Source organism: Hyla sarda, chromosome 3 (assembly GCF_029499605.1).
Source record: "Hyla sarda isolate aHylSar1 chromosome 3, aHylSar1.hap1, whole genome shotgun sequence".
Classification (NCBI taxonomy): domain Eukaryota; kingdom Metazoa; phylum Chordata; class Amphibia; order Anura; family Hylidae; genus Hyla; species Hyla sarda.
In genome coordinates this window covers 210,469,771-210,495,374 of record NC_079191.1, presented here as the reverse complement: position 1 = coordinate 210,495,374, position 25,604 = coordinate 210,469,771, and the positions used below count along the sequence as shown (strand labels likewise).

Here is a 25,604-nt window from a genome sequence, read left to right as displayed (position 1 = left end):
GTGATGTCATGGTCATGCCCCCTCAATGCAAGTCAATGAGAGGGTTCCTCTGTAGTATTCAGCAGCTAATAAGTACTGGAAGGATTGAGATTTTTTAATAGAAGTAATTTACAAATCTGTTTAACTTTCTGGCACCAGTTGATTTAAAAAAAAAGTTTTTCACAGGCGTACCCCTTTAAGAATCTTAATCCTTCCAGTACTTATCAGCTGCTGTATACTACAGAGGAAGTTCTTTTATTTTTTTATTTCATTTCTTTCTGACCACAGTACTCTCTGCTGACTCTGTCCATGTCAGGAACTGTCCAGAGCAGGATCAATTCCCCATAGCAAACCTATCCCGCTCTGGACAGTTCCTGACATGGACAGAGGTGTCAGCAGAGAGCACTGTGGTCAGACTGAAAGGAACCCCTGAAAGAAATACAACTTCCTGTGGAGCATATAGCAGCTTATAAGAACTGGAAGAAGATTTTTAAATAGAAGTCATTTACAAATCTGTCTGGCACCAGTTAATTTAACTAAATATAGGTTTTCCACCAGAGTACCCTTTTAAGTAAGTGGCTCTCTATGAAGCATAGTGTCAGGATCCGGACTGGTATGCGGAGAGGACACTGGTGGTGGATCCTCTGTGTCAGTGGGGTGATGGCGTGGGCCGTACCAGGGGAACGGAGTCTAAGAGGTTACTGGTTTTCACCAGAGCCCACCGCAAAGCGGGATGGACTTGCAGCGGCAGGTAACCCCCAGGTCATTCCACCCGATAGCGACTCAACCCCAACTGACAGCTGAGACAGGCGTGGTACACAAGGACTAGACGGAGGCGAGGTCAGACGTAGCAGAAGGTCAGGGCAGGCAGCGAGGTTCGTAGTCAGGGGCAACAGCAGACGGTCTGGGTACACAGGCTTGGGAACACACTATAACGCTTTTACAGGGCACAAGGCAACAAGATCCGGCAAGGACAGGAAGGGGAAGGGGGTTTATATATGTTTGGGAGTGATTACCACTGATTGGGCCAGGCACCAATTAGTGGTGCACTGACCCTTTAAATTTCAGAGAGCCGGCGCGCGCCCGCCGGGACATGACAGCAGGGGAACGGGACAGGTGAGATGATTGGGATTTGACCCGCGGGCGGGCGCGTCCCGCTACGCGGATCGCATCCCCGCCGGCGATAACAGTGCAGCGCTCCCGGTCAGCGGGTCTGACCGGGGCGCTGCACACAGAAGAACGCTGCAAGCGCTCCGGGGAGGAGCAGGGACCCGGAGCGCTCGGCGTAACACATAGCTTGATGCTCCTTGTAATTTTGCTCAATTGTGGTAGCGAGCACAGTGCACCCCATAATGTAAACTGCCACATTGTCTCCATAGCACAGCCTGCCATTTTGTCCTACCACAATAACAAAGCCTGCAGCATTGCACTATATAACAATAACAACGATACAGTTTCTTTTTTTTACATTTTAGTTCCCCAAAAATATTTTATTAGGAAACAAAGAAAGGGAGATGTGAGAATAAAAGTGAATACTGGTAAGGTGTCCTGTGGATAAAAGCAGAGGTTATTGAGAGGCAGAATAATAAGAGGTTTCAATGGACCAGAGTATTAGATAAGGTTATCCCGGGTTGTCATTACTTGTCTAAGCCCTCTATGGTATGAGATCTAATAGTCTACAGCTAGAGATGAGCGAACTTACAGTAAATTCGATTCGTCACAAACTTCTCGGCTCGGCAGGTGATGACTTATCCTGCATAAATTAGTTCAGCTATCCGGTGCTCCGGTGGGCTGGAAAAGGTGGATACAGTCCTAGGAAAGAGTCTCCTAGGACTGTATCCACCTTTTCCAGCCCACGGGAGCACCTGAAAGCTGAACTAATTTATGCAGGAAAAGCCATCAACTGCCGAACCGAGAAGTTCGGGACGAATCGAATTTACTGTAAGCTAGCTCATCTCTATCTACAGCTTTTCATAAAACATAGCTACAGAGATAGATGAAAAGATTTACACTGGACGGTAATATGTATTCTTACTACCATGCAAATTATTTGCAAACGTTTGTGTCTAGTTTTTTAAGTTACAGAGGCTTGTACCCTAACAATAGCACCGTAAGCAATTTGGGAAAGTAAGTCTTAAGGGCATCTGAGATCAGCCTCACCAACTGGTCCCAAAATGATACAACTAGAGGGCAAATCTACTATATATGCATATAGCAAACAACTTCCTGACAGCCTCTGAAGCATAGGGAAGATGGCAAGATGGAAGTTTTTTTTTTGTCTGAGGGGGAACTATTAAAGGGGTACTCTGATGGATATTTTACTTTATATTTTTTCAAATCAACTGGCTACAGAAAATTAAACAGATTTGTAAATTACTTCTATTATAAAATGCACGGGAGGGGTGATGGGGAGGGGGATGCAGGTGATGGGGGTGAGGGGGGTGCAGGTGACGGGGGGGGGGGGTGATGATTTGGATCTGAAGGAGCACTGGCAACCTACACAATTATGGGGGGGTGCAAGTGATGAGGGGTGTGTATGCAAATGATGATGATGGGGTGCAAGTGATGATTGGGGGGTGCAAGAGATGATGGGGAGGTACAAGTGATGATGGGGGGTGCAAGTGATGGGTGAGGGGGGTGCAAGTGACGGGGAAGGGGGTGCAAGTGATGGGTGAGGGGGGTGCATGCGAGGGGGAGGGGGATGCAGGTGATGGGGAGAGGGGGGTGCAGGTGACAGGGAGGTGGATGATGATTTGGATCTGAAGGAGCACTGGCTACCTACACAGTTGTGGGGGGTGGGGGGGGTGGAGTTAAAGTGATGATGGGGGGGTGCAAGTGATAATGGGGGGAAGAGGGGTGCAAGTGATGATGGGAGGAAGGAGAGTTGCAAGTGATGATGGGGGTGCAAATGATGGGGGAGAAGGGGGTGCAAGTGACGGGGGAAGGGGGGTACAGGTGATGGAGAGGGGGATGCAGGGGAGGGGGATGCAAGTTACAGGGAGGGGGATGAGGATTTGGATGTGAAGGAGCACTGGCTACTTCCCTACCTGACTATCTACACAATTACCTGCCTGGCTACCTACCTTATTAATTTCCTGGCTACATACCCACCAACTTAGCCACCTGGCTACCTACCTAGCTACTTACCTACATAGCAACCTAATTACATAACTACCTACTTGCTACTTAACTACCTACCTATCTACCCAGGTACCTACCTACATGCAGAGCTAAACATTTACCTACCTTGTTACTTACCTATGAACTTATCTCCAAATCTACTTACCTACCTGCTTAGCTACCTACCTACTTATATCCAAGGAAAATCGTAGCTCACCAAAGTATCAAGTGCAGAATTCAGTGCAGTTTATTCCATTTCAAACAGTGTAACAGAGAAGGCTACATTCCGTCGCCTCTCATGCTTGACAAAGACGAAGACAGGTCGCTGAAACGTAGTTTGCTCTATAATGCTGTTTGGAATGGAATAAACTCCACTGAATTTTGCACTTCTGGGGAGTGCACTGGAAAATGCAGCGACTAAGATGTTTGTCCTGCAGATGCTGCATTGATGGGTTTTCGCTGGAAGAAGTTATCATGGTGGTCTGAGCCAGAAGGAGAACAGAAGGAAAGAGGATGATGCTGACCTAAAAGATGGGAATTGTGAGTCAGTTAATGTAACTGTATGTATATTATTGTGCAACACGACTGGGGTCTGTATTATGAAGTGTGGTGATTCTGGGGTCTATATTATGGTGGGGTCTGATTCTGGGGGTCTGAATTATGGTGGGGACTGATTCTGGGGTCTGTATTATGGTGGGTGGTGATTCTGGGGTCTGTATCTATCATGGTGGGGTCTGTATTATGGCCGGTGGTGATTCTGGGGTCTATATTATGGTGGGGACTGATTCTGGGGTCTGTATTATACAGGTCTAAGTTAAAATGGTTGTTCTCACTGTACAGTGAGAACAATATATAGGGACAATTCTGTAAAAAAACCACCCTGTGACAAGCCACACCCCCACAAACCCCACCCCCAGCAAGCCACACCCAAAGCAAGCCACACCCACAGCAAGCCATACCCATGTTGCCGCCACACCAAGCGACATTGAAAAAAAATTTGGGCATAGCACTACCAAAAGGTTGCCTACCCCTGAGCTATACAGTGTGCCCCCAGACCATGCCAATTCTAACACACTACAAATATAGCCAGCGGTGGTACACTTAAAGCTGTAACACTGGAATATGAGCTATGTATACCATCCAATACCCCCTTAATCTCATCACCTCTGACCTACTTTATTCCCACTCATCCACTGTGTCCCGAGCACTGACAGAGCCCTTTAACCACTCCTCTCCTTTTCTACTATTTTTGTCTCTTTTCTACTTACCCATTACCATCCATTTCTGTTCACTACTATTTAGAGTATAGTTTATAGCAGATTTTGCTGCTGTCAATGTACCTCAAGGTCCACTCGGGGGAAGATTTCTCCAAACCTGTTCAAAGGAAAAGTTGCTGAGTTGCCCATAGCAACCAATCAGATCGCTTCTTTCATTATTCACAAGCCTCTTTAAAAATGAAAGAAGCAATCTGATTGGTTGCTATGGGCAACGGGGCAACTTTTCTTTTTTTTGATAAATCTCCCCCTTGTCTCTTTCCTTTTGTCACATTGTTTGTCTTCCCTGGCAAAACTGGTCTATTGTTTTGGTTATCAATATCACCTATATGCTGAAAACGCCGGGATCTGTCGCTCTGTACCGGGCATGGAGCTGACAGATTCCCTTTAAATTTATCTTCTTCAATGAGTTACACCACAATTATGTTGGCATAGCGAAGGCAGCTTGACTTTCCCATCAAATGAAATTCTTGTGTTTCGAAGTAAAATATGTGATAAGTGACGACAGGATGGCAAAAGGGTTTGTGTAAAATGAATTTATATGTAATAGCAATCTGTGTGAACAGCTGGAGCATAATTACATTGTGCAGTTTTTTCTGTAGTACATCTAATTAAAAGGTGGCGAAGCTATTGGACTTAATAATGCAGTGTGCTATCACGTGATATCCCATATAAAACTCTGTCCTCTCCCAGGGTCATCATATACACTGTGTAAGTCATTTTACTGGGTCCCAGGGATTTTTTACACAGTCATATATTTTAGAAGAGAACCATATAAATGAACCTATAAAATGTGTTCCACATACTGGAGCATTCATGGTTTCTGAGTGGGTGTAATGCAGGGTTGCCAAATTCCTGGACAGTCCGTAAAAATAGAGGATTTTTGTTTTCAACTTCATAAAACTTTATTTTTTTTATTTTTTTTTTAAGCAGGAATTTGCTTGTTCAAGTTATTGTGATTGCTATTACTATACTATTACTATCTATGGATAAGTCACATATGATCATATATATATCCCATTATTATCTGTGCTATGGACATATGTCACATATACATATAAGTCACATATTAATACACGAGTTATTGATGTGTCAGATATGATCACATATATTTCACATACGATCATGGTTTTCAGATGTATCTGTAAAAATGTTTGTCTCTCTGTGTTTTTTTTAATATGTTGTCCATAAAAGAAAATAAGGATGACAGTCCTGGTGTAATGATCAATCCCTTAGTGACCATAAAATAAGAGCATTTTTATTTTTGCATATTTTTTTTATAATAGTCCATGTTTTTTGCTCCATGTTTTTTGATGGCCCAATTTAAAGGGGTACTCCGGTGCTTAGACATCTTATCCCCTATCCAAAGGATAGGGGATGAGATGCCTGATCGCGGGACTCCTGCCGCTGGGGACCCCCGTGATCTTGCACGCGGCACCCCGTTTGTAATCAGTCCCTGGAGCGTGTTCGCTCCGGGTCTGATTACCGGTGACTACAGGTCGAGCAGCGTGTGACGTCACGCCTCCGCCCCCGTGTGATGTCACGCTCCGCCCCTCAATGCAAGTCTATGGGAGGGGGCGTGACAGCAATCACGCCCCCTACCGTAGGCTTGTATTGAGGGGCGGAGCGTGATGTCACACGGGGGCAGAGGCGTGACGTCACACGCTGCTCGCCCTGTAGTCACCGGTAATCAGACCCGGAGCGAACACGCTCCAGGGACTGATTACAAACTGGGTGCCGCGTGCAAGATCACGGGGGTCCCCAGCGGCGGGAGTCTCGCGATCAGGCATCTTATCCCCTATCCTTTGGATAGGGGATAAGATGTCTAAGCACCGGAGTACCCCTTTAACTTTGGGATAACATCCTTCATTTCACCATAAAATATACTGAGAGACAAAAAAAATGTAGGCACAAATTGAAAATAAAGCCATGCAATTCTGCCATACCCAATTTATATATGTTCGGTTTTAATCCTTTTAAAAGGGCTCGTGCACATATATCCAGCGGACCAGAGTAGTTTTGCGCCGCTGCAGTGGAAAGGGGAAACTGATGTCATTGCTATCAATGGGACAGGTCACAGCATCCGGCACATCAGTGAGGACACCGGATTGCTGTCCCTGTGGGATAGAGGACCGACTTTAGCAGCATTCTTCTATCCAACACTTAAACCCATTTGGCGCCATACCCCATACAAGTACCCCATACAAGTTTATGGAGCACTGTAGGGGATGCTGCAAGTAGATAGCATCCTCTGGCACTCAATGGACAAAGTGTTTAGGTAGGTAGGTAGACAGATTAATAAGATGTGGCTCTCCACAGTTTTGCTCTCAGCATGGCTTGGCAGCACAGGCCATATCCAAACACCATGTGACCATAGTGACCCCATTTTGAATTTCACAAAAATGACTCATCTGAACATCTGTGAAATTTACTTTTGGGTGGAAATATTGTAGATTCACTCACCTCTAATGAGGATCCTTAATGTTTTAGCCCAGCTCAATAGGTCTTTGTGAAGCAAAGTGGCATACAACTATGCTAAACAATCAATTAAAGAAAACACTTCAACACTGAGTGAATTTTATAATACATAAATGCTGCCTAATATTCAGTGATACATATTCATGAGAAGCAGCATCCAACATACCTCCAAGTGAATCCGTAATCCTAAATTTACTATTAAACACTGTAAAACCAGAAATGTATTTAGTATCACTATAGGTAGAAACATCCCCACTCTCGCCCCAACCACTGTCCCACCCTAAATGGTGCCCCCCCCAACTGGGCAGTAGTCCTTACACTCATTATTTACATGGAGCACTAAAGACATGGTCAGACAAGTCAGGTCAATAACACTTGAACATGTCAAGGACAGAATCAAAATACCAAAAGGGGAAACCAGAGACAAGCCAGAGTGTCAGAACCAGGAGGGCAGTACAGTATAAAATTAGATTCAGAACAACAAACAGGCAGGGGTCAAACCATCATAGTCAGTTTCAGGTCCAAATCCTCAGGCAGAGGGAGGGTCAGCTAACTGGTAGTGTGGTGCCCGCTGCAGAACACACCTGTCTGCCTGCCCTTTAAGTGGATGTCACTTTACTGTGTCTGCTCTGGCCCACAGCTCAAGTTACATGTTGTGTGTGTTTTATAATGTTCTTCAATGTGTTGTCATATACTGTATCTAATGTCTTTATATTCTTTGTCATGTTAAGTGTTAACTGTGTCTGTAGGAGGATGCATGGAGAATCACATGAGCACTTTGGCCAAATCAGGGCCTCCTGCCCTACTCCCCCCAGGTCTGTCCAGACAGGGAGGAGTTAGTTTGTGAGTTAGTTGAGTCCATTCAGAGCTATGTGAAGGATGTCAGAAGTATAACTGCCCCATACCTCTAATGGGGAGATTCCATTTCTCTCTTCTAGTCTACCTTTCAACCACATCAAGTTCAGACCAAGTCAACTCCAGTCCAAATAAGGCCATTGTGGTAGTAATCCTAGAACCCTGTGTGTCAAATTCTAGGCTGGCGGCAGCCACCTCTTCACTCTAATTCTTTGTCTTTGACTCTGTCTTCATTCAAGTCTAACCTAGTCAAGTCAAGTCTAAGTCTGACAGTCTAGTCAAGTCTAGCGTCATCTAAGTCAAGTCCCAGTCAGTCAGTTTGTCCAAGTCACAAGTTATTAAGAAAGGACTACAAGCCCCAAAGTGGCAAGAAGCAACCGTAATTCTCTACTGCTTTTCTCAACTAAAACTGTACTATAATTGTTGTAACATCTGTCTGCGATTCCTAAGTAAAGTTCCCAAGTGGTTTCCCTAACTTTGTATTAGAGGTATTTCTTACCGGGGGTTTGGCATCGGCAACCGCTGAACATTTGTAGTCTGGTGGCGTCACAAACTCTTGTCAGTCACAACACCCTGAAGTACATCAAACATGTCACCTTAGTCACCACAGTAGAAGTAGAAAGTTCAAGAATGCAGAAAACGCTAGTGATGGGTAGAACAACAGTCACGAGCATATGAGAACAGCAGATGCCCTTTTAAATGTCCCGTCACCTGGAGGTGTGACCAAGGAAGGACAAAGCTGATTGGCCTAAGTGCTTCCACCCACTGATAGTCTGAGCCGGCAATGGCCCACAGTGAAGAGCAGCCCAGCGCCGAGCATGACCTGTCGTCAAGACAACATGGGACACAGCCAGTAACACCTAGTCAGGACCAGACATTGGAACCAGACCATGTGATTTCCTTTCATCAAGGCATCTGAATGGCCACCATGTGATAATACAATTAACAAAATCTACTATTTGATGTGGTCTCAGGAACTGGACAAGAGAATGAAAACACAATTGAATAAAAAATGGTTATTTCAAAGAGCCGAGTTACCTTTTTAAAAAGTCTTCTTACATAATAAAATAAGAAAACCCCTCCCAGTTAGCATTGTATTAATAAACTGCTACAGCACGGAGTGATGGATGACAGCCATTAAGTGTGTCTAGGCACAAGAATCTTAGTATTTTACTCCTGTTCAGATTAGAGTGTCAGATTAGAAAGACTACACAACTTCCTCCAGTGTATAGGACAACTGATAAGTACTGGAAGGCTTGACTGATAAGTTTCTGCTACCAGTTGATTTGAATTTTCTTTTTTCTCTCAGTGTTTATTTCCAACAAGTAACACACATAGGGGTACAGGTGGACATAAGTGACGCGTTTCAAGCGCAGGTGCAGAGTGCACCTGCGCTTGAAACGTGTCACTTCCGTCCACCTGTACCCTTATGTGTGTTACTTGTTGGGAATAAACCCTGATATTTTATGCATCTGCTGAGCTGGATCCTGTTTGTTCTTTTTGTTCATGTCTCTTGATGCTGTCCTGTATTAATCCATGCTACGGCTGCCCTGTGGTGAGTGAACCATTTTTCTTGCTCGATCCCTTTAGGGTAGGGTCACATGTAATGTTTCATTAGCGTATTGCAAACTGTGTATGCGCCAATAATAGTCACAAGAGCGAGCTCCCTGCTGCAGCTGGATAACCCTTTGTGTCTGCTCGTAGCTGCAGATCTGCCATGGGCAGACACATAGTGCTATCTGGCTGCAGCAGGGAGCTCGCACTAGCGACTGGCTTTGGCGCATCCACAGTGTGAGATACAACGTGGATGTGCTACATGTGACCCTACCCTTAAGGGTTACTTTTTACACACTGTGGTTCAAAAGAAGTGAGTAAGGCTAACTTGAGGTTCATGTACCTGTATTCTTTTCGTTTTACTTCCATCTTCTATTTTCTTTAATGTGTGCTCCTGACAGAGAACATTTACAGAAGTATAAATTCACATCATGTATCTGCAACGTCTTTTTGCTTTTAACATTCTTGTGAAATGTACTCGGAAGAAAATGTCTTGTAATACACAGTGCTGCAGAAATAAAGGTTACCTACGCCGTAAAACAGCCCAGAATACGCTCTTTAATTGCTGTTTGGCATTTTGGTTATCCAACAGATCTCTGTAATTGCAGCAAGTGACATGAAGAGTAAGCGCCGAGTCTGAGCACTCACTGAAATCTGCTGGTAATGAACTATAACAGCGAGAACCGCGCCGCGGATATTCATCATTCTGCATCTTCATTTTTATCAATTATAACTTCACACTTTCTCTTTAAGTACAATGGAAAAGATGTGATGACTGGGTCTGAATGAATGGAGGGAGCTAGCACACACAGAGTTAAACTATAAAAGAATCTTAATCTCCTGGCAGGCTGCATCAATAAATTATTAAACCTTCTATTTATATCATCATCTTATATTTCATTGGTCAAAATGTTAATTATCACAGATGGATATTTTGGGCACAGAGCAAGGAAATTAGATTTAACAGTACCTCTTTATATATTATGTCAGCAATTTTGGGACAGTAATTGTAATATTTACTGTAATGACCTCTAGTGGTCAAAAGGAAAATGCACAGTACTACTCCTTTCATATGCAACTTTGTATTAAGGATAACTAAAATACAATCATTCATTAAAGGTTTCTCATTTCTAGCAGATTCTAAAACAGCATTATATAGCTGTTGAGGATTTCATCCATTGCAGTAAGGGAAATCGGTGGCTTATCGGCACCAATATCCACTATTATCCACAAATTACACCTGTTACAGTGGATCTCCAGGCTAGTATAACAGCATATTTATTATGCTGTATGCAGGGTCATATTTACAGCTCACGCTGCTCTAGGTGCTAAGCCCGAATATGCTCCCCATTACACTTGCTGGTTTTTGGAGCAATCATAATGATAATTGATCAGTGTTAGGGTCTATTTACACGGCAGAATTTGCGCTTGTGGAATTCTGCCTCAAAGTAGTTCTATGGGATTCCGCACTCCCATTCACATTTCCGCTAAAGGTCTATTCACATTGGCAGAATTTCCACACCAATTCCGCTTCTGCTTCCTTGGGTGGTTTCTGGCTTGTGTGCATTTTGTGTGGAATTTGTGCGGGAATTCCGAAGTGTGGAATCGTATAGAAGTCTATTGGGCTTTAATTTGAGGTGGAATTCCACAAGCGGAAATTCTGTTGTGTGAATAGACCCTAAGACTAGGTTCACACTACGGAATTTCAGCCTACAATTCTGCTTTGAAATTGCAGACAGAAATTCTGCTTACTAAAATGTCCATGCGAGTCAATGGGTTTTCCGTGCACCCTTTCGCATTTTGGAATTTTTGAAGTGGAATTTGTGAGTGGAATTTTTGCTTTCAAATTTGACTTCAATGGGACTCTCATTTGAAGGGCGATTTTTACCCAACGCGGAATAGAGGCAGATTAGAAGCGGATTGCAGGCAGAATTTCTGTATGGAGTTTAGTCGGAATTTTAACCTGGTTCTGGTCATGTGACCAAATTGTCCAAAAGGGGCTGAACTTTGGTCCTTAGTGCACTCCCCCCTGTTTTCTGCTTCAAATTTCTGTTTTGAATGGGGACGGAAAATCCGTCCAGAATAGGGGCAAAATACTCGTAGCAATAACAACATTCCGCCTGCAACAGAAAAAAGGCTTTGGAGGGCGGAAATTATTCTAGCAAACTTTTGCAAGCAGACAGTCGGAATTTAAGTAGTGTGAACCTAGCCTAACAGTTGTGTGCTCTCTTGGGCTCACTATGTAGCATTAGAAACTGGAATCTTTATACCAAAATTATAACTACCTCCAAGTAGCGAGTGACTAAATAACACCGAAGCCAATGAGGAAATAACATCACCATACACTGAGTGGATAACACCACTATACTACATCTGAATTAAAAAAAAACTAATTTCCACCATAGTGTAAGTGAATAATTCCTCCATACTAAGGCTGTATACAGTGATCAGAGGCCCCATGTTTTTTTTCCATTCTTCTCATCCTCCTCACATCCCCAGTTTTAAAGCAAACTATTCTCCTCCATCATTACTCTGTAGTATTGGGAAATCCCTGTGTTTGTTGCTGTAGATGGGTCTGGCCATTACTTACTGCTCAGAAATCTATGACTGTCAGACACGTGTACAGAGACTGCTTCTGTGGATCACAGCTAAAAGTCACAGCAGCAGGAGGACACGGTCTGATTCCTTGGTACCACAGAACTGCATTAGACTCATCTATCCTGTGCCTAGTACCTCCAAAATATAGGGCACCAGCTGGGGATCCCACTACATTATATCTGCTCTATTGAGTTATGCTAAGTACAGCAATTCTTAACCTTCTGCTGATTTTTTATTATAGCGTCTGGCAGAGGATAACTTTTATCTCCAACACAGGTAATCTATGGAAGCACGAGTCTCAGCCTGGATAGTGCAAGGAAGGGAGACTGACTGCTAAAAGAAGGGGTTTATTAGCATCATCATTCTGTACCATCCTGCTTCTGCAGGCAGAATGCCCCCTTCTCCTGCCCTCTGACCCCCTTCTCCTTCCCTCTGACTGTGTTGGAATTGGTTTAAATAAGGAAAAATTTGCCCAAGATCATCTGTCTGCAGCAAGAGATACATTCGGGGCAGCACCATATGTTGTCATGTCTGCCAGGGCCTGCAAGAATCATGAAGTCTGTGGTTTGCTTGGCTTGGGCTAGACCTATGGTGCCTAATGGTAAATATGGCCCTAGCTGTGTGCGAACCCAACCATAAAAATATAAGTTGTGGCAGCTGAAAAAAAAAAAAAAAAAAAAAAAAAATATATATATATATATATATATATATATATATATAATTAAAAAAATGTAATGTATTTCCATGTTTTTGACTTTTAGATATAGACTGAATAAGAATTACTAGTGGGAATTCTTGTTGAATGTCAACTTGGGTTGGGTTAGAGTTGGGTTAGTCCACAGATCCTATTAATTTCTATGCTTTTCATTTATGTATATGGTTCTTTACTTTGTCAGAATATGCTCCCCCAAGACAGCCACATACTGTATAGTCATGGCCGTAAATGTTGGCACCCCTGACATTTTTCAAGAAAATGAAGTATTTCTCACAGAAAAGGATTGCAGTAACACATGTTTTGCTATACACATGTTTATTCCCTTTCAACAACATTTATCATTGTTACTTTGGTAAGCGAGTTCTGTAGGCATTTTTTTCTTGCTTTTGGCTTTGCTTATGTGTGACACATTTATTATACTGTGAATTCGGGTAGAAAAACAGACATGGTGCACATCTACAATTTTGTATAAATGATCTGATTGCTTCTCAGCATAATATCAAAAACTAACAGGTTGTTAGTATACATTTTTGATCAAAAAGTACAAGCCCACTCGCCACGTCCAGGCCACCTATTCAGAGTGGGTCCCTAACGTCCCTAGCATAAAATGGCGCAGCACTGGGCGGCGACCACCACCGCTGCGACACCAGTGCCAACAGGGGGGAACGACCCACTGGCAGAGCGGCCCCAATGCCACTCAAACCAGTCTATGGGCCGCACCTGCCCGCAGACACTGCGCCACGGCAGCAACGGACACCGCACAGCACCACACCAGTGTGAACAAGGTACAATAGCTCACTTACCATGCTCTCTCAGTCAGACTGGGAGGCTGCTAGGAAAGAAATGGCCCATGTGTAGCTAATTACTACTTATATAGGGTTGAGCTGAGGGGGTGGGGAAGAGTGCAGCACATGTTCAAACAAAAAAAAAAAGGAGGGGATAGAAATCACAGTGTGAATTCGGGTAGAAAAACAGACATGGTGCACATCTACAATCTTGTATAATGATCTGATTGCTTCTCAGCATAATATCAAAAACTAACAGGTTGTTAGTATACATTTTTGATCAAAAAGTACAAGCCCACTCGCCACGTCAAGGCCACCTATTCAGAGTGAGTCCCTAACGTCCCTAGCATAAAATGGCGCAGCACTGGGTGGCGACCACCACCGCCGCGACACCAGTGCCAACGGGGGGGAACGACCCACTGGCAGAGCAGCCCCAATGCCACTCAAACCAGTCTATGGGCCGCACCCGCCCGCAGATACAGTGCCACGGCAGCAACGGACGCCGCCCAGCACCACACCAGTGTGAACAAGTGAGAAGCAGTGAGAAGCAATCAGATCATTATACAAGATTGTAGATGTGCACCATGTCTGTTTTTCTACCCGAATTCACACTGTGATTTCTATCCCCTCCTTTTTTTTTTTTTTAACATGTGCTGCACTCTTCCCCACCCCCTCAGCCCATCCCTATATAAGTAGTAGTTAGCTACACATGGGCCATTTCTTTCCCAGCAGCCTCCCAGTCTGACTGGGAGAGCATGGTAAGTGAGCTATTACATCCTTGTTCACACTGGTGTGATACTGTGCGGTGTCCGTTTCTGCCGTGGCGCCGTGTCGGCGGGGCAGGGGGGGGGGGGGTACAGGCGGCCCATAGACTGGTTTGAGTGGCATTGGGGCCCCTCTGCCGGTGGGTCGTTCCCCCCCTGTGGGCATTGGTGTCGCGGCGGTGGTGGTTGCCGCCCGGTGCTGCGCCATTTTATGCTAGGGATGTTAGGGACCCACTCTGGATGGGTGGCCTTGACGTGGCGAGTGGGCTTGTACTTTTTGATCAAAAATGTGTACTAACAACCTGTTAGTTTTTGATATTATGCTGAGAAGCAATCAGATCATTATACAAGATTGTAGATGTGCACCATGTCTGTTTTTCTACCCGAATTCACATTTATTATACTATCACAGAGGGTTCATAAATTTGGCTTACATAAGCAAAAAACAATAAATAGCTTTTGAATAACATTTATTTAGCACACATGCAAAAACCATTAAATGACTTCAGAACATCAATTTGTAACACCAACTCCTCTCCTCTGACTTTTCTGCTCTAAAATCACAGTTGTGAAAAAAAGCCTTGTTTTTTGCACCACCAATTTTACTCTGTAATCACATCAATGATTTCCCTATAAGATCTACAGCGAAACAAAAAAACAAACAAAAAAAAAACACATTTGTGGGACAAAATTGGAAAAAAGCCCACAATTTTGTAACTTTTAAGACCTTCCGTTTCTTCCATTTTGTTTTGCTTTTTAAAATTTAGTTTTTACTATTTATATGAAAATTAACTTGTTTAAAATTGTCCTCTTCTGACCCCTTTTTCCGTACATGGGATGTGTGAGGGCTAATTTTTTCATCACGGGAGTTGTAGTTTAGAAACAGCAAGACTCCAGCTGTTGCTAAATTAAAACTTATATCTTTCCCAGACAGCCAAAGGCTGTCTGAAAATGATGGGGTTGTAGCTTAGCAACAGCTGGAGGCTCCCTGTTAGGAAAAGCTGGTTTATGGGCTATTTCCTAAGGGAGGGCACTATAAATGTACTAATCAATTTTCTGTGTTTTTTTTTTCTTATTATTTCAGATCCGTTTATGCAGAGGACTTCTTTGGATTCGGTGGACTACGTCGATGCACAGTGTTTTTTTTTCTTTGTTTAATATTAATGAAATGGTTAATGAGGGCTTCTGGGGGAGTGTTTTTTGGAATAAAAGTTAAAAAAATTCTTTTTTTTTTGGTTAAATTTACTTTACAGGCTTAGTAATGTAAGCTGTCTTATGGACAGAATCCATTACTAAACTGGGACTTAGCGCTAGCCACAAAAACAGCTATCACTAAGCCCCAATTATTACCCTGGTACCCACTGCCACGGAGATGCAGGGAAGAGTTGGTACCAACAGGCCCGGAGGTTAAAAAAATGGTGCACCTGGGCCTAGGCAGTAACAGGCTGGCGTTATTTAGGCTGGGGAGGGTCAGTAACAACGTCAGGCTGTTGCTGCTTGGTTAGTATCTGGACGAGACTGAAAATAAATAAAATGTGTGGGTTTCCCCCTATTTTCATTCTCAGTCAGAAACCAACTAAACAGCAACAGCCTGACATTACCAGTAGAGATGAGCGAATGTTTGAAAATTCGATTCGGCTGATTTGCCACATTTTTTGAAAAAAATTTGTTTTGATCCGAATCTATATTAAAAACGGCTATTACTGGCCTACAGAAAGCCTCAATGGGGGGGGGGGGGGCGGGGGGGGGTTAGAACACTTTGCTGTGTTCTAACATGCATATACAATGGTCCCTCAACATACGATGGTAATTCGTTCCAAGCGAGCCATCGTTTGTCGAATCCATCGTATGTCGAGGGATTCGTGCAATGTAAAAAAAGTAAAGTCATACCTGTCCCCGACGCTCCGGACCGCGTCCCGCCGCTCACGATGGTGTCCCCGGGCCTCGCTGGGCTCTCCTGGTCTTCTCCGGTACTCTGCTGGGCTCTCCTGGTCTTCTCCATCCTCCACTGTCTTCCGCAAGGCCTTACTTGGGCCTATGTAGCGACGTTATTACGTCGCTGCGTACGCTGTTCCTATTGGATGACGGGACAGCGTACGCAGCAACGTATTGACGTCACCTGAGAGGGCCGAGAAGACACCGGAGGACCAGCGCTGGACCTGAAGGGCACCCCGGAGCATCGTGGAGGGGTAAGTAATACTCACCGCACCACACAGGGAACATTAAGCTGCTATCCGGCAGCAGCTTAAGCATTTTGCGCTGCCGGATAGCACTTAATGCGATGGCCCCGACATAAAAAAGCATTGTATGTCGATGCTGACATTGACATGCGATAGCCTCTGAGAGGCCATCGTATGTCGATTTGATCATATGTCGGGGCAATCGTATGTCGGGGGGGGTCACTGTAGAGTGTGCTGGGGTAGTGAAATAATACTGTTATTCATAATGACTTGCAGATTACTGGCATCGCTTTTAGAATCACTGCCGCAGAGCGGCACACAGACAGAGCCTGGAGGTGGCATCAGTATGAGGAGACCATATAGTGGCTGAATGACACAGTGTGGAAGTGTTGGCAGCATGAGGAGGTGGCTGAATGACACAGTGTGGAGGTGTTGGCAGCATGAGAAGACCATGTAATGGCTAAATGACAGTGTGGAGGTGTTGGCGCCATGAGGAGACCATATAGTGGCTGAATGACACAGCCTGGAGTTGGCAGCAGATGAGGAGACAATAGGGCCTCACAATCTCTAAGAATAAAAGATGAATTTTGAAATTTCAATTGAAGATGTATGGTACCTAATGCTACTATATACATATATAGGTAATGTCCTAGGCCCAGCAGCATCACTAAACCATGTAGTTGCTGAATGACACAGACAGGAGCAGGCAGCAGCATGAGTACACAAGAGGGGTTCACAACCCCTAACATTAAAAGATGAATGTTGAAATCTCTATTGAAGATGCATGTTAGCTAATGCTACCATCCAAAAATGTAAGGCCCAAGTCCAGCAGCATCACCAAACTTATGTAGTTGCTGAATGAAACAGACAGGAGCAGTCAGCAGCAGGAGTACACAAGAGGGTTTCATAACCCCTAGGATTGAAAGATCAATGTTGGAATCTCTATTAAGCATGTATGTAAGCTAGTGCTTACATCCAAAAATTTAAGGCCCAAGCCCAGCAGCATCAGCGCGCTGAGTAGTTCCTAAAAGACACAGTCAGGAGCAGGCATCAGCAGTACACAAGAGGGTTTCATAACCCTTTACATTGAAAGATCAATGTTGAAATCTCAATTAAGCATGTATGTAAGCTAGTGCGAACATTCAAAAATGTAAGGCCCAAGCCCAGCAGCATATGTAAGCCAAGTAGTTCCTGAAAGACAAAGTCAGGAGCGGGTAGCAGCAGTACTCAAGAGGGTTTCATAACCCCTAAGATTGAAAGATAAATGTTGAAATCTCTATTGAACAGGTATGTTACCTCGTGCTATCGTCAAAGAATTTAAGGCCGAAGCCCAGCAGCATCACTAAGCACAGTAGTTCCTGAAATACACAGCCTGGAGAAGGCATCAGCATGAGTTTAAAAGAGGGCTTCACAACCCCTAACATTAAAATGTTAATCTTGAAATCTGTATAGAAGATGTATGTTAGTTACTGCTAACATCAAAACATTTTAGGCACAGGCACAGCAGCATCACTAAAACATATAGTTGCTGAAACACACAGCCTGGAGCAGGCATCAGCATGAGTTTACAAGAGGGCTCCACAACCCCTTACATTAAAATGTTAATGTTGAAATCTGTATAGAAGATGTATGTTAGCTAGTGCTAACATCAAAAAATCTTAGGCACAGGCCCAGCAGAATCACTAAACCATATAGTTGCTGAAACACAGCCTGTATCAGGCAGCAGCAGAAGTACACAAGAGGGCTTAATAACCCCTAACATTAAAAGGTGAATATTGAAATCTGTTTACAAGATGTATGTTAGCTAGTGCTAACATCAAAAAAATTTAGGCACAGGCCCAGCAGCATCAGTAAGCCAAGTAGTTCCTGAAATACACAGCCTGGATCAGGCAGCAGGATGCGTACATAAGAGGGCTTCACAACCCCTAACATTAAAAGATCAATGTTGCAATCTCTATTGAGCATATATGTTTGCTAGTGCTACCATAAAAAATTGTAGGTAATATCCAAGACAGTCGCAGCAGCAGCATCAGAAAAAAATATATTGGCTGAATGACACAGCCTGGAAGTGGGGAAAGCATAAGGAGCCCATTTAGTGTCTGAATGGTACAGCCTGGAGGTGGCCGAAACATGAGGAGACCATACAGTGGCTGAATGGCACAGCCTGGAGTTGGCAGAAGCATAAGGAGACAAAATAGTGGCAGAATGAAACAGCCTGGAGGTGGCAGCATCAGGAGTCCTGAAAGTGACCCGGTAGCAGAGTGGTGCGGTTTGTGGCAATACCAGTACTCAGTGATTAGGGTGGTGGAATGTTTGTAAATGGGGAGCAGTACCTTAAATCTGTTTGGCACTATCCATATTTGTGAGGCGTTGGTGTAGCACCATGGTTAATCTACTCTGATGCATCTGGCATTGGTGGGTGGAAATCCAGGCTGATCCATGCCTGATTCATCTTCACAAAGGTCAGTCTCCACATTTTTCGTGGACAGACGAGTTCTCCTTGGGGTGACTATCCCCCTGCCGCACTAAACACCTGCTCTGATGGCACACTACTGGCCGGGCAGGAAAGCTTTTCCAGGGCAAACTCTGCTAGTTGCGGCCATAAATCAAGTTTGGCTGCCCAGAAGTCCAGCGGATCTTCAAGGCATGGCCTTGTCAAGGTATGCCACCACCTGCTGGTTCAGGTTCTGCTTCATGTCTACCTGCTGCTGATAAGTTGCTTCACTATGCGGGTGAAGAGAGGTACTCATCAGCGAATTTAGACTCAGGCTGCTGCTGATGGAGCTGGTACTGCTCCTGCCACCCCAACCCTCCCCAGCAGCCATGGCAGTGGAAGGTGAGTGCAGAGGGCCCCCTGAGTAAGACCTGCGAGTGGATGGATGATGGTGCCCATAGGCATCGGCCAACTGACTATGTAGGATCTCTCTGTAGTAGGTCAGTTTGTCCTCCCAGTGGGTGTAAAAGAGGCCCCCATTTTATGCTGGTAGCAAGGGTCCGATAAGGTGGAGAGACAGAAGTCATCCCGCTGCGGAATGTTGACAATTCGGCGGTCACTACACAAGCAACTGAGTATGCATCATGCCATTTGTGCAAGTGACTCAGAGGGACTCCCTGCCTCCATCTTCACTGCATACTGCTACAGTGTGTCTGGGTCCTCTGTCTCACCTTCCTCATAACACAGCGCAAGGTCTCCATTGCCCTGACCAGCCATCGTTTCCAACACTTGTTGTAGGAAATGAAGCAGTGGAATGACATTGTTCATCCCACAATCCTGGCGATTTACTAATAATGTGGCTTCCTCAAAGGGCCTGAGCAAACGGCAGGTGTCACGTAAGAGCTGCCACTGGTTCACATAAAAGTTACACAGGGGAGTACCCCTATCCACTTGGATCATCAAGAAATTGGTGATGGCTTTTCTCTGTTCGTACAGTCGGTCCAACATATGGAGGGTGGAATTCCAATGTGTTACAACGTCACAAATCAGACTATGTTGGGGGATGCCATTCTGACGTTGCAGCTCAAGGAGGGTGTGCTTTGCAGTGTATGAGTGGCTGAAGTGCATGCACAGTTTCCTTCCCATTCTTAGGATGTCTTGCAAAAGGGGGGAACACTTCAGGAACTGCTTGACAACCAGATTTAACACGTGTGCCATGCAGAGCGCATGGGTCAACCTTCCTTGTCGCAGCGTGGCCAAGATGTTCTTCCCATTGTCGATCACCGTGGTTCCCATTTCCAGTTTTTGTGGAGTAAGCCATGCACCAATTTCTTTAGGAATGACTTTTAGCAGTTCCTCCCCTGTGTGAATCTTTTCGCCAAGGCAAACCATGTGAAGAACAACGTTGCACCGCCGTGCCCTGCACACATGGTATACTGAAGGGCCACTGAGACTTGTCTGAACAGTGGAGGCTGAGGACACGATGGAGGATGAGGAGGCGGAGTCGCACACTGTCACAGGATCAATGGGCTGACAGCGTGGAGGAGGAAGCGGCATGACCTGTCCAAGTTGAGGCTGTGGTTGTGCAGGAACCACATTCACCCAGTGAGCCGTAAAGGACATGTATGTCTGTAGTTACAGCTCTAGACGTCGGCGCTACCATGCACTTTGGTACACACCGACAGGCTTAAGGACTGGACCACCTTCTCTTCCACAAAATTGTGCAGGGCTGGTACTGCCTTCTTTGCAAAGAAATGAGGGCTTGGCACTCTACACCTCAGCTCAGCACAAGCCATCAGTTCTCTGAAAGGTACAGAGTCAACCACTTGAAAAGGGAGGGCTGCAGCACCAGCAACTTAGACAGGAGCACATTCAGCTTTTGTGCCATTGGATGAGTGGGCGCATTCTGTTGACTAATAGTTGGCGGAATGGCTGACTAAAAGTGGGAGGAGCAGGAGCATCTGGAGCGACACAAGAAGGGTATGACACACAGCTCCCTTAGCTGAGGTGGTGGAGCCTTGGCTGGCTGAAAGAGGGAGCGGTGTGCTATTGGGTGATGCAGCAGGCTGGACCACTACATCGGAGCCACAGTTCTCCCAGGCCGCTTTATGGTGGCGAAGCATATGTTGACGCAGGGCCGTGGTACCAACATTGGGACCCTTGCCACGCTTCACCTTCTGCTGATATATCTTGCATGTGATTATGTGAACCTCCTCCAGATGCTTGATGAAAAACTGCCCCACTGCTGAGTAGCTGATTTTCCCACCAACAGTCTGCACTAATTGGCTGCTACTGCCGCCGTCTCCAGGAACATGTGTTTCACTACCCCCTGGGAAGGTAGGCTGCCGCAAAGCAGGTGGTCTCCCCTGGGCACGTTTGGCTCCCGAATTTCCACTTCTGCCACCACGCTGACTGCCAACCAGGCTACCGCCTTGCTGGCTCAGCTGCTGCCTCACAGGCAACCTGCAACTCTCTTCTCCTGATTATAGTAACATAGTAACATAGTTCATAAGGTTGAAAAAAGACCAGAGTCCATCACGTTCAAACTATAACCCTAATAAGTCCCTAATGAGTTGAGTTGATCCAGAGGAAGGCAAAAAACTCTCATACTAGAAGTAAAAATTTCTTCCCGACTCCAAATATGGCAGTCAGAATAAATCCCTGGATCAACTTTCTGTCCCTATAAATCTAGTATACATAACCAGCAATGTTATTATTCTCCAAAAATGCATCCAGCCCCTTTTTGAATTCTATTACAGAGTTCACCATGACCACCTCCTCCGGGAGAGAATTCCACAGTCTCACTGCTCTTACAGTAAAGAACCCCCATCTGTGCTGGTGTAGAAACCTTCTGTCCTCTAGACGTAGAGGATGCCCCCTTGTTATTGATACATTCCTGGGTATAAATAGATCATGGGAGAGATCTCTGTACTGTCCCCTGATATATTTATGCATAGATATTAGGTCTCCCCTAAGCCTTCTTTTTTCTAAACTAAATTACCCTAATTATGATAATCTTTCTGGGTACTGTAGTCCTCCCATTCCCCGTATTACTCTGGTTGCCCGTCTTTGAACCCTCTCCAGCTCCACTATATCTTGTACACTGGTGCCCAGTACTGTACACAGTATTCTATGTTTGGTCTGACTAGTGATTTGTACAGCGGTAGAATTATTTCCTTGTCGTGGGCATCTATGCGCCTATTGATGCACCCCATGATTTTATTAGCCTTGGCAGCAGCTGCCCGACACTGGTCACTAGAGCTAAATTTACTGTTAACTAAGACTCCTAAGTCCTTTTCCATGTCAGTCATCCCAAGTGTTCTCCCATTTAATACATATCCCCAGCTCGGATTATTCTTCCCCATGTGCATTACCTTACATTTATCAGTGTTGAACCTCATCTGCCACTTCCCAGCCCAAGCCTCCAACCTATCCAGATCCATTTGTAACAGTGCCCTGTCCTCTATTGTGTTTACCGCTTTACAGAGTTTAGTATCATCTGCAAAGATCGGTACTTTACTATTTAACCCCTCTGCAAGGTCATTAATGAATATATTAAATAGGACAGGACCCAAGAGGGACCCCTGTGGTACCCCACTAGTAACAGTCACCCAATCAGAATAAGTACCATTAATAACCACCCTCTGTTTCCTATCATTGAGCCAGTTACTTACCCACTTGCAGACATTCTCCCCCAAGCCCAAACCTTCTCATTTTATGCACCAACCTTTTATGTGGAACCGTATCAAATGCTTTGGAAAAATCCAGATACACGACATCCAGCGATTGCCCCTGGTCCAGTCTGGAGCTCACCTCCTCATAAAAGCTGATCAGGTTAGTTTGACAGGACCGATGCCTCATAAATCCATGCTGATATGGGGTCATACATTTATTTTTATCAAGATATTCCAAAATAGCATCTCTTAGGAAACCCTCAAACAATTTATATACAACCGAGGTTAAACTAACAGGTCTATAATTCCCGGGGTCACCTTTTGACCCCTTCTTAAATATTGGCACCACATTTGCCATGCGCCATCCCTGGGGAACAGTCCCTGTCACTAATAGAGTCCCTGAATATTAAAAATAGGGATCTGTCTATTACATTACTTAATTCCCTTAGAACACAGGGGTGAATGCCATCTGGACCTGGTGATTTGTCTATTTTGATTTTTTCAGGTGGCACTGTACTTCTTCCTGGGTTAGACAGGTGACCTGTACTGGGAAGTTTACCTTATCACACTGTATTTCACCTGGCATTTAATTTTCCTCGGTGAACACAGTGGAGAAGAATTTGTTTAATATATTTGCCTTTTCCTGATCTCCGTTTATAATTTCTTCCTCATCATTTTTTAAAGGGCCTACACTTTCATTTTTGACCTTTTTTCTATTTATATAGTTAAAGAACATTTTGGGGTTAGTTTTACTCTCTTTTGCAATGAGTCTTTCTGTCTCTATTTTTGCGGCTTTTATCAGTTTTTTTTTTTTTACATATTTTACATTTTTCTCTATAGCTTTTTAATATTTCTTCACTGCTGTCCTGTTTTAGTAATTTAAATGCTTTATTTTTGTCATTTATTGCCCCCTTAACAATTTTATTCATCCATATTGGTTTTCGTTTATTTCTTACCCTTTTATTCCCATAAGGTATATACATCTTACAGTGAAAATGTAAGATATTTTTAAAAGTCTCCCATTTAGTGTCAGTATTGTTCTTTTTGAGGACATTATCCCATTTTGTATTGTTAAGGGCTTCTCTGAGTTGATCGATCTTTGCTTTCCTAAAGATCATTGTTTTTGTGGCCCCTCGAGAGATTCCCTTATTGAAGATCAAGTTCTAATGTATTATATTATGATCACTATTTCCTAGGTTTCCATCTACTTGCACATTAATTACTCTGTCAGGTACGTTGGTTAATATTAAGTCTAGTAGGGCACCCCCTCTGGCCGGGCCCTGCACCATTTTGGACAGATAATTGTTAGAGATGAGCGAACTTTTCCAAAATTTGATTTGGCCGATTCGACAAATTTTCCCGAAAAGTTTGTTTCGATCAGAATTTGTTCGTGGCGAATCGATATTAAAAAAGGCTATTTCTAGCCTACATACAGCCTCTATAGGGGTATAGAACACTTTGCTGTGTCCTAAAACGCATATGGAGTGTGCTGGGGTAGTGAAATAATACTGTTATTCAGAATAGCATGCAGATTACCGGCATTGCTCTTAGAATCACTGCCGCACTGCAGCACAATGGCAGAGCCTGGTGGTGGCATCAGTGTCAGGAGACCATATAGTGACTGAATGACAGCGTGGAGGTGTTGGCAGAATGAGGACACCATATAGTGGCTGAATGGCACAGCGTGGAGGTGTTGGCAGCATGAGGACCCCATATAGTGGCTGAATGGCACAGCGTGGAGGTGTTGGCAGCGTGAGGACACCATATAGTGGCTGAATGGCACAGTGTGGAGGTGTTGGCAGCATGAGGACCCCATATAGTGGCTGAATGGCACAGCGTGAAGGTGTTGGCAGCATGAGGACACCATATAGTGGCTGAATGGCACAGCGTGGAGGTGTTGGCAGCATGAGGACATCATATAGTGGCTGAATGGCACATGAGGACACCATATAGTGGCTGAATGGCACAGCGTGGAGGTGTTGGCAACATGAGGACACCATATAGTGGCTGAATGGCACAGCGTGGAGGTGTTGGCAGCATGAGGACATCATATAGTGGCTGAATGGCACATGAGGACACCATATAGTGGCTGAATGGCACAGCGTGGAGGTGTTGGCAACATGAGGACACCATATAGTGGCTGAATGGCACAGCGTAGAGGTGTTGGCAGCATAAGGACACCATATAGTGGCTGAATGGCACAGCGTGGAGGTGTTGGCAGCATGAGGACACCATATAGTGGCTGAATGGCACAGCGTGGAGGTGTTGGCAGCATGAGGACACCATATAGTGGCTGAATGGCACAACGTGGAGGTGTTGGCAGCATGTGGACACCATATAGTGGCTGAATGGCACAACGTGGAGGTGTTGGCAGCATGAGGACACCATATAGTGGCTGAATGGCACAGCGTGGAGGTGTTGGCAACATGAGGACACCATACAGTGGCTGAATGGCACAGCGTGGAGGTCTTGGCAACATGAGGACACCATATAGTGGCTGAATGGCACAGTGTGGAGGTGATGGCAGCATGAGGACACCATATAGTGGCTGAATGGCACAGCGTGGAGGTGTTGGCAGCATGAAGACACCATATAGTGGCTGAATGGCACAGCGTGGAGGTGTTGGCAGCATGAGGACACCATATAGAGGCTGAATGGCACAGCGTGGAGGTCTTGGCAACATGAGGACACCATATAGTGGCTGAATGGCACAGTGTGGAGGTGTTGGCAGCATGAGGACACCATATAGTGGCTGAATGGCACAGCGTGGAGGTGTTGGCAGAATGAGGACACCATATAGTGGCTGAATGGCACAGCGTGGAGGTGTTGGCAGCATGAGGACACCATATAGTGGCTGAATGACACACCGTGGACATGTTGGCAGCAAGAGGAGACCATTTAGTGGCTGAATGGCACAGCGTGGAGGTGTTGGCAGCGTGAGGACACCATATAGTGGCTGAATGGCACAGTGTGGAGGTGTTGGCAACATGAGGACACCATATAGTGGCTGAATGGCACAGCGTGGAGGTGTAGGCAGCATGAGGACACCATACAGTGGCTGAATGGCACAGCGTGGACATGTTGGCAGCAAGAGGAGACCATTTAGTGGCTGAACGGCATAGCGTGGAGTTGGCTGATGCACTAGTACACTACACACCAGGGCTTCACAATCCCCCCCCCCCCCCCAAAAAAAA

The 25,604-nt window shown here is 44.9% G+C and overlaps 1 long non-coding RNA gene across 1 annotated transcript in view; it reads left to right on the top strand.

Moving 5' to 3' along the window:
• The window catches only part of LOC130362067 (uncharacterized), a 34,298-nt gene extending 19,039 nt beyond the window's left edge, over positions 1–15,259 (top strand). The window contains exon 3 of the long non-coding RNA XR_008891268.1: positions 15,207–15,259. This is a non-coding gene — a long non-coding RNA (uncharacterized LOC130362067). The remainder of the gene's footprint in view (positions 1–15,206) is intronic.
• The last annotated feature ends 10,345 nt before the right edge of the window (positions 15,260–25,604 follow it).